At 54.7% G+C, this 9,527-nt stretch overlaps 1 long non-coding RNA gene across 2 annotated transcripts in view; it reads left to right on the top strand.

The window, feature by feature from the left end:
* Positions 1–3,815: 3,815 nt before the first annotated feature.
* Positions 3,816–9,527, top strand: part of LOC129393361 (uncharacterized) — an 85,262-nt gene continuing 79,550 nt past the window's right edge. Inside the window, exon 1 of one of the 2 annotated variants that reach the window (XR_008620175.2) lies at positions 3,816–4,350. This is a non-coding gene — a long non-coding RNA (uncharacterized LOC129393361). The remainder of the gene's footprint in view (positions 4,351–9,527) is intronic. The other variant, XR_010113350.1, reaches the window with a different exon arrangement.

Genomic DNA, 9,527 nt, shown 5'->3' with positions numbered 1-9,527 from the left:
TTGAGGGTACATAGAGGCACCCCCCCCCCACTTTGTCCTCCTTCCTTAGCAAAGGCAAAATGGGTAGAGAGGGAGAGATCAGCTCCCACTGGGCTCAGACTGACATAACCGCCCTAAGGAGGAAAGGAAAGACACCAAAAGCCACAAAAAGCCACCTATTTTCACTTATTGTGAAGGGAAGGGGGAAGGGGTCTCTTCCTTTGATCCCACCCGGAATGAGAGACCCCTTTCCGCAAGCTCCCAGCCCCGATCAAAAGTGAGCAGCCTCAGCCCCAGGCGTGCAGCCGCCCCAAGCAGCAGCTGCAGCAGCAGGAGCTTCTCCAAGGCAGCAACAGTTGTCTGGCTGAGGCGAGGCGAGGCGAGGCGAGGAGAGGACTCGCTCCGGTGCCGCACGACGCCGGGTTCGGCCGTTGCTCCTTGGGCCCTGGAGCCCTAGCCCCACACTTAGCCTCGGAGGGAGAAGTGAGGGGGCTAGGGTCGCAATAACCCTGAGCCGCCTGCGCTGCGGTGGCTCAACCTCTTCTGTGCAAGTTCACTTCTCTTGGGCCACCTCTCTCCCAAATCTGGTGAAGGTTCAGGCTTTGGGAGAGAGGAGGGCTTTCTGGCTGGGAAGAGGAGGGGTATGTAAGAAGCAAAAGACAAAAGAGGAGCTGAAGGGACACAGGGTGAAGCTATTATTAATCTAACGTGGTTCTTATGCCTCTCTCCGCAAAGCTATCGCTCCACAGACGGCCCCAGGTGAGAAGCAGGGAGGAAAATCCCCGGAGCTTTTGCTTTTTGCTCCATCTCCTTTGCAGATCTTAGGAACCTTTTTACTCTTTTAGAAAACGCATTCAGGGAGGGAAAATTTCCTTTATCTGGGGAGGAAAGCTCTGATTTAGCCTTAGAGCTTGGAGTGCTCGCCTTCCGTGCCTTCTCACAGTCTTAGCCATAAAAGATTGACTCTATCCAGCACTCTCGGACTCTGCAGCCCTTTCCTAATTCTGGAGAGGGTAGAGTCCGGGTGTTCAACCAGCGGACAGGTTAATGACGGTGGGCGTTTAGTTTGTTGGAAGAACGGTGGTTGTGATACGGGGGAAATTCAGGCCCTCCCCGAAAACGTGAAGGTTCGCAGCCCTCGGGTCTTGAACTCCGGTGTCTCTAGACCCATCTTCTACCCATTTCCGTCCCTGTGGGCACTCATGTGTGTATGTGTGTCCTTCTGGCCCAGTCCCTAAGGGCAAGGGCGTCTAGCAGTGTTCCTAGCAGGCGAAGGGCGCGGGGAGCGTGGTGAAGGCCTGATTTGTGCCACTTGTGACCGAAGTGGTCAGGACTGCAATGAGTGGAGGGGGAGGAGGGGGACTCACAGACTCTCCCCTCTCCTGCAGCTTTGCCCCCCTCCCCAGGGCCGGCGCCTGGAGAGGCCGGGATGGGGCTGCTGCTGCTGCTGCTGCTTCTGCTCCTGCTAAGCGTCTGAGTCGGGCACAACCGCATCTCTCCAAAGCTCCTTCTCTGCGGGGGCTTCCCCAGTTCTCGCCTGTTTTACCCACTTCCGTGCTACTTAGTTTTGAAAAAGAGGAGATGTGGGAGACCTGAGGCTGCAAAACGCCCCAAATTAGGTTGGAAACAGGCGCGGGAGGAAGAGACTCCGGGGATCGGGCGGTGCCTGGGTGTTTTCCCTCTTTTTCGGATCTACCCAATTCACCGCGGCTCGCCTCACCTCCGGGTCCCCCGCACCAGGACATAAGATACTAAGGGCCTCCAGCCCCTCCCTCAAGGGCTTCCCCACCCCCATATTGCAGAATCGGATCATTACGGTCAAAAATGACCACAAAATGTCCTAAACTGATTCATATTCCAGGTTCTGACTTGGCCTTAAGCTCAGATCCTTTTTTTTTTGCATTGAGTGAATGGGGTTATTCGTGGTGTGGGCGGGGGTTGGGGGGAAGACACAACTTCTGTAAACTTTTATTGCATTTTAGCTTCTTCTCACTTCTCCGAAAACACACACACCCCACCTGCTCCAGTTCCCCCTGCGATACAAAGTCTGTTAAAAAGTTGGGGGCGGGGGACTCGCTCGGAGGGAAGACAGGTGACCAAAGCCTCGGGCAGCGCGGAAAGGACGGGGGGAAAGGGCCGAATCTTCCGTGGAAAACGGGAAAAGGGCCGGGTAAGGCTCGGATGGAGCAGCTTCGGGAAGGTGCGGGCTTCGGCGATCGCTGGATGGCTGCCGTCTTCTCGACGAGTGCGCCCTCCGCAAATGCTTTTTGGGGTAAGGGCTTCCGGCTATTGAGTTATGTACAGCAAGCCCAGACCGCAAAAAGATTCGCGAAGGGCAGAATATGCCGGCTTCTTCGGTTCGCCGCCGCCGCCGCCGCCTTCAGCCCAGGATGTCTCCGAACCCTGGAGCCGAACAGGCTGGGTCTCCCCAGCGCGTTCCATCGCGGCTCAGTCTCACCACTCCGCGCGCTGCCCGCCCCTCCGCGCCCCTGGACTCGTGTCTCCATTTCTCCAGACCGTCCGCGATCCCCCAACTCAGCCCCGAGAGAAGTGTGTGGAGGGCGAGAAGGGGACCGCAGAGGGGCACCCGGATCCCGGAGCCCAGCCTCCACCCCTTTCCTGTCGCCCCAGCACCCGGAGCCTCCCCGCCTGCCTGTCCTATTCCTCTATCTCCCTATCAGAGTTCCGCCAGCCCCGGCTGCAAGGTCGCGGATCTCTGAACAGGTACAGTTCGGATTCCCCCCGAATCCCCTCTTATCCCTGAGAGTCCCCCAGCCAAGGTTCCAGCCGTGACTACAGGCGCTGCGTAAAGAGAAAAACTCCCCCAGAGCACTAAATAAATACAGACGAGGCCGCCAGCTCATTGGTGCGGACTAAAATCGTCACCCACCAATCAGAAGAGAGCTCACATTTCCCCCTTTTTTTCAGAAGGGGGAGGGAGAAAAAAATATTTCCATTTCTAATTATTCAAGAAAACCTAGACTGGAACATGTTAAAATATTGTTGTTGCCAAAAAAAGCGGTTCAGGACCCCCTCCTCATTCCAGCCCAAGTGAGGGGGTAGCGCGATGTATTGGGAAAGAGAGGTTTAAGAGAGCGACCTCTCCCAACGGGACCCAAGCCAGAAGATTCAGACGAAAAATGACAAAGATGAACATAAAATAAACCCAAACTCCACACTAGTCATCCTATTTCTAGAAAAATGAGAATGTCTCAACACCCCCTTTCCCACCCAAAGTTCTGAATGCTCAACTAGGTGAAGCTCCTCCCTCCGCATCCTCCCCGAAACCGTCTCAATATTGGGTGTTTAATGGCCCATTCGCCTCAGGTGCACTTTCAACTCTGCAGCCCACCCCCCCCGCCCCCAACTCTCTACCCATTCTGCAGAATGCTAGGGGGAACAACAAGGGGCGAACCCGTCATTGACTGCCGGACCCCACAACGACGGGAGATTCCACCTTCTGCGGGAGGAAGAAAGGAGGGGAGGGAAGACTAGAGATGGGGAGAAAGGAGATCTCCTTCCCTCACTCTCCCTCCCTCCCTCTTCCTCCCTCCCTCTTCCTCCATCCCTCTCGGCCCCCTCCTCCATCCCATCCATCCAAACTTTGAGGGGTTGCCCTTCTTCGCAGTGCAGCGCCACCCTTCCCACGTCCTCTCCTGCCCCTCCCCCCCCCCCCATTAGTACCTAAGCAGGGTGTGGGCTAAGGGACTTCCTGACTATCTCCCTCCCTAGCAGTATAGTCCCCCAGTGGGGGAAACCTCACCCAGGATGGGTTACTGCAAACATTGCAAGAACTTGGGGGGAAAGTTGCCATATTTGTTCTTTGGCACCCTGGAATCGACGTGCGGGCGGGCGCGCGCGCGCGCGCACACACACTCCCACCCTCGCCCAGCACGCCCGGAGAAAACGTCTCTCGACGGTGGAGGCACTGTCTTCAAGTCCCTGTCGACCCACCCCCTTCGCCCATCCATCACCCTCCTGCAGCTCCGCGACCCACTCACCCTCCCACGGCATCCCCTCGGCTCCGGGACGGACAGACGCAAGCACACACCCTCCGAGCGTCTGCGCGCCTGCCGCGCCAGAGGGGCTCCGCGGTCTGCGCCCGCCGCCGCCGCGGCGCGGGGCAACTGGGAAAAAAAAGTTCTGCTCAGACTACCCGTGAGCCGACCGACTACCAGTGAGCCGACCGACCACCAGCCGACCCGGGCGCCGACTCCCTGCTCCTTACCTCGGTCTGGGAGCCACGGGAGCGCGCCGGTCCCGTCCGCACTGCAGCCAGCTGGAAGCAGCCCCTCTCCTGCCGGCCCGCTCCCTCCGGCCCCTCCCCGCCCCCCACGGGTGTTTGCCCGGCGGCAAAGCGGGTTCTTCCAGGTAAGTATATAAGTTACTGTACTGTGTGGGAGGGTCACGATCTTGGTAATTGCGGCTTTCCGAGCTTAACCCCTGCGTTCCTGCCTTCCTCCAACTTGTTGAGGACTCGTCGGGTAGCGGGAGAGCGAGCAGGCGCGCCACTGCGAGCGCCGGCCGGGAGGGGGAGCGAGGTGCGCGGGGCAGAGAGGGGACAGCGAGACAGCAAGCGACGGAGTTCAAATGCCCCCCTGGCAGCGGTTTTCATTGGATAGGTCTTCCCCCCCACCCCCGTCCCCACTGATTTGGTGCCCCCCCGCCCCCCATCTCCCATGTAGGGGACGTCTCCAGGCGAAGTCACGATTTCTTCTCAGTTCGGAATGAACTGTGACTAGAGCCATGACGCAGCCAGCGCGCATTACTCACTTTTTGCAGTCACGACTTGGGAATCCGTGCTGGTTCCAACCAAAATTACACCGCTACCATTGAATTATTTAATAGGATCCAGTTCGGGGGGTAAACTTGTGCATTGTGCCAAGCAATGGGAAGGGGTGGGGAAGAACGGGGAGGTGGAAATGAGGACAAGGGGTGTCCCTCCGCCCCCTTCTTGACTCTTGGACACCTCCCCCCAACCACCGCTCCACGTGTTGCAAGTGCTTTATTGCGCTACCACCACTCCCGCCCCGACCGCTCCCCCCACCCCTATTTCCTTTGCAATTGTGGCAGAATTTGTAAACACAACCACGCAACTTGCAGGGCTGAGAGGGGCGAGGCTTGGGAAAGGGAACCAGTAGGTCCCAGTGAATGACGAGGAGGCCGCGGGGTGGGCCGAGAGGCTGTGAGCAGCTTTGGTTTGAACTGAATTGTCAAGACAAAGTGTGGGTTGCAGCGTTATTTGTGTTATTCTGCACATCGGTAAAAGCCCTTGTTACTATTATGAGTTGAATATTCAGTCTCAGCCAGGGAACCTTCCGAGAGAGGGACGGCTTCTGAGCTAAACATAACTCACCCACCCTCTCATCCGCCGGCCCGGGCTGCACCCCTGTTACCCTGTATCGGGGTCAGGTCACTAAAGCCAGAGGCTGTTGACAGAAGGGAAGGGGTGAATGAAGCAGAGAGACCTGGTCTCTTCTCTGTCCTGAAGGCTAGCCCCCACAAATACTTACCTCACCGTCCCGAGTTTATATTTTTAAATAAACATATAAAATATTCCTGCACGCACACAAATCTTACTGCAGACCTGCAAGAGTGCTTCATTTCTCCCACAGTCTACAGCCCATCCTCACGGGCCAGCTTGAGGATGTACTTTTATTCTCCCTCTCCTGGAGTTAATCAGCATGAATGTCTTTGTGTGCGCGTGATATTCATTCCCCCTCTGCCTCTGATAATCTTCCTCCCTCCTCACCTGTCTGGCCACAGATTCGGCCAAAGTGTCTGGAGCTGACTGCACTGAATCTCAGTCTGGGTCCAGCCCACAACCCCAGAGAGCTGATGGTATTCCCAATAACATTTGGCAACTTAGAGAACACCTCCTCCCCAATTTCCCTTCAGGCTGATTTAGACTCATTTAGCTTTTGGCTTTAAGGCGCCCCGCGATGTTCCCTAGCTTGGATTCTCTGCGCATCGCACCAGCAACTCCTGTGCTTTGGCTTCTAATTCACTAATTCCACCAACTCACTTGGGGCTTCTATGACTAGCATGCGAAAAGGGGGAATAATAAGAAAAATGCCACACCACACTACTTTACACACCTCCCGGGAATTACAGAATACGGGGGTATGGGGGGCATGAAGTGGGAGGGGACGAGGGTCCGAATAAAACAACCTATAGGCTCTTATTTTGAGTCACCATCACCGAGGAGAAATCTTTCAAACCCACTGGCGGGAAGGTGCGGGATCCTGGGAATGGAGACCCGGATAGTGCCTGGCCTCTGCAGGGAAAGCCGGTGAGCCACTGGCCTTCCATTCCTGAAACGCCGGGCCTTGGCTCATCCTCGAATCTAACACTTCGCTCCCCCTCCTTTAAATCTTTTTCCCTTTCCTTCCCACTCACCCCTCCTTCCCCCCAAAGCTCTCACCGAAGTCACGACTATCCCCTTTGAACATCCTTAACCCTCTCGTCCCCGTATCCCTCTCCTGCATCCAGGGCGGGGCTAACCGCAGCTGGCGCCAACCCCGCCCCCTGGCGCACGGAACTGAACTCGCTGAGGACCAAGGCATTTTCAGCACCTATCTTCCGTGGACAGCAACCGAGTCTTGGGCCAGCCCGAACCAGGGTCGCGGTCCTTAGTTCCCGGACCGGAGCCAAAAGGGAGGTTTGTCAAAGGAGTAGAGATTTTTCCCTCTCTTTACCCAACCCCATCCATGCAATTTTGATCTATATTGCACAGTCTCCATTAATCTCTCAGAGATATGGCCCATTAAATCGTGTCTGGGCGTCCTTTAAGACAGAAAATGGGGAGGGGAGGGGGCCATGAGAAAACCGAGCTCAACAGCGCCGACCCATAACGCGAGAGAGAGTTGCAGCAGCTATTGATTCAGAGATTCGTCAGGGTGATTCCCGGCTCTGCAAGAATTCCCTCTCTCGGTTTCTTTGCATGCAGCCCCAAATTCATTATACACATACACACGCACACAGCTACACCCCTTACCCCCTAGTCAGTCCCGCTATCCTCTTTAGAAGGGGCAAAAAAGGCAGCCAAAAAAGAACCCCGGAGCATGCACAAAGTAAGCGTCAGCTCATACTCACAGTCTGCGGCATGCACATGACATAATATTACTTACCCAAACGGGAACTCCTTAAGAGAGAGAAAGAAAAACATAGGGGGAGGAAAGAGAAAGTGGATGGAAAGAGGAGAGAGGAGAGGAAAAATCCAACAATTAATTTCCAGACATAGTTGTGGGGGGAGGAATGCGGTGATGTCCAGGTTTTCTTCCACCCGCGCTGGCTTTTTATCCCAGTACAGCCCTCGGTTTATTTCTGGAACACGATCAAACCCTGGTGCTATTTTTAGCAAGTACTGAAAAAACCTCCACACACAAAGGCATTTCGCTGGAACCTTACTTCCAAAACATTAAATGTGCATTAAACGCCCCCTCCTCACTTTTTTTTCCTGCACCACCAGACTCACTTGCATAACTGCAGAAAATGTTTTTCAAATCAGAAAAATACCCAAATATTTCTTATATTCTCCCTCCCTCCCGTTAACTCCCATCTGTCTCTGCCTGTTGCAAGCTCCTCGCAGTCTCCCCGAGCAGAAGGCGTTGGAGTGGTTGTATTCTTAGAGCTGCATGTCTCCATTGATCAGATTCCCTACATGCTGAGGAAAGTAGGAGGTGGGGGGGCATAGCCCCTTCCCCAGAGGAGCTTCCCAGGAGAGCTCTAGAAGCGATTGCTATCCACGATGGAGATTCCCAGATGAGGAAAAAAAAAATCATCCATACCCTTCCCACGTTTCCCACCCACGCTCTGCAAAATCGCGTTGTGTTTGCAACACACCGCCTTTGGAAATGTATATTTTGAAAGCTGCATATGTGTGTCTGTGTGTGTGTTTTGCGTTCTAGTAATTCACTACGAGGGGGCTGGAGAAAATAGACTCATGAAGGCAGCGCGGAGCAGCCGCCTTGAGTCTCCTTTGCCAGCCTGCGTCAGTCATCAGCTACTGACGTCACGTGCAGATTCTCCTCTTTGGTGGGTCTGGTTCAGCTGAGAAGACGCTTCTGCTCGGAGACAGCGCTTTGTGTTCCACGCAGCCACTGAGCAGGCGAGGCGGCCGAGGCGGGCGCCACCCCAGGCTTGGGCTGGGCAGCTGCAGAGCAGGCTGCAGCCTAGTCTGCACCGGGCGAGCGGGGCCCCGAGGGGCGTGCCCAGCAGGACAGCCCCCTCCCCAAACTCTCCCAAGACGCCCAATGCAAACTCGGCCGTGCACACGCTCCGGCGCACGTCCTTTCCCCGCCCTTTCTCATCTGGTCACTGTAGCATAGACAGCTATGGCTGTAACTCGGATTAATTCTGTGTGTTTGTCGGGCAGATAGCCCCGGCTCCTCGAGTGACGCAAATAACAGATTCTAAGGCTCCCGCTCTCTCCCTCCTGCTCTCTTTTTCTCCCTCCTTTTCCCTCTTCTGTTTCCTGCGCCCACGCATCCTGCCTGGTCTCCCACGGAATCAGCCAGTTATACAGCTTCCCAGAGAGCAATGATCCGAGTTACAGAGAGACGGACAGACTCCCAGAGCAGAAACAAATAAGCCTGCAATTAAATACACACATGCACACAACCCTTTGCAAATGGCCAGCAGCCATTTAGGGGCTCCCCTGTGTGGGGGAAGGGGGAGCTGATTCACAAATCCACCGCCCTCGAAGGCGTCAGTTCTGGCGGTGGGGAGCGCCCAGAGGGGAGTGTCCGGCTTGCTACTGCGGCTTTCCCCTCTGCTCTCCACCCGAAGAGGAAACTCACCTCTATAAATACCCAGATGGCAGGGTATTCTGGAATAAATAACTTTTGTTGAATGGTAGGAGGAGGAGAAAATTCAACAAAGACTGCAAATGCTTAGTCTCCAGCGACATTATCAGGACTTTTTAAGGCGAGGTGACGTTTACCCTTTCTCCCTCTCAAAGACCAGGATATCTTTTTTCTGCTTAAAATAATGTCCCTGAAAAATGAGCTCAATGGATTAGTGCTATTTTTAAACCAATCTGAATGGAGCTTGCTTCGTAAGGGTGAGGAAGGGTGTGCATGTGTGTGTGGATGTGTGTGTCTCAGGGTGTGTGGGGTGTGTCTGAATCTGAGGTTTTCAGCAGAAGAAATGCCACACCTCAGCATGACAAAGGGTTTCTTGATTGATGAGTGATGGAGGTGGGGAGAATTCTTGCAGATTGGAAAATCTGAACAAAACCACATGCACACAAATCACCCTCCTTAAATGCACACATATCCTAGATCCACTTGGATAACTTCTGCCCTGAGAGGGGGAAAACCAGAAAGCAGAGAGCTATTTACAATCATGACTGGAGGAATGGCTGATCTTCTTTCTTAACCCTAATTATCGACCTTCCCTGCAATGGTTTCCTTTGATGCCAGTAAACACTTTTCCAGAGGTTATCACTTGGATTTGGGGCACAAGGCCTGGGAGAGAATGATCATGGGCCTCAGCTGTGTCATCTCCCTTTTCAGGATCTCCTACTCTTTGTAACTTGCCTGAGA

This window comes from Pan paniscus, chromosome 9 (genome assembly GCF_029289425.2).
Source record: "Pan paniscus chromosome 9, NHGRI_mPanPan1-v2.0_pri, whole genome shotgun sequence".
Classification (NCBI taxonomy): Eukaryota; Metazoa; Chordata; class Mammalia; order Primates; family Hominidae; genus Pan; species Pan paniscus.
This window is presented reverse-complemented; position numbering and strand designations above follow the sequence as displayed.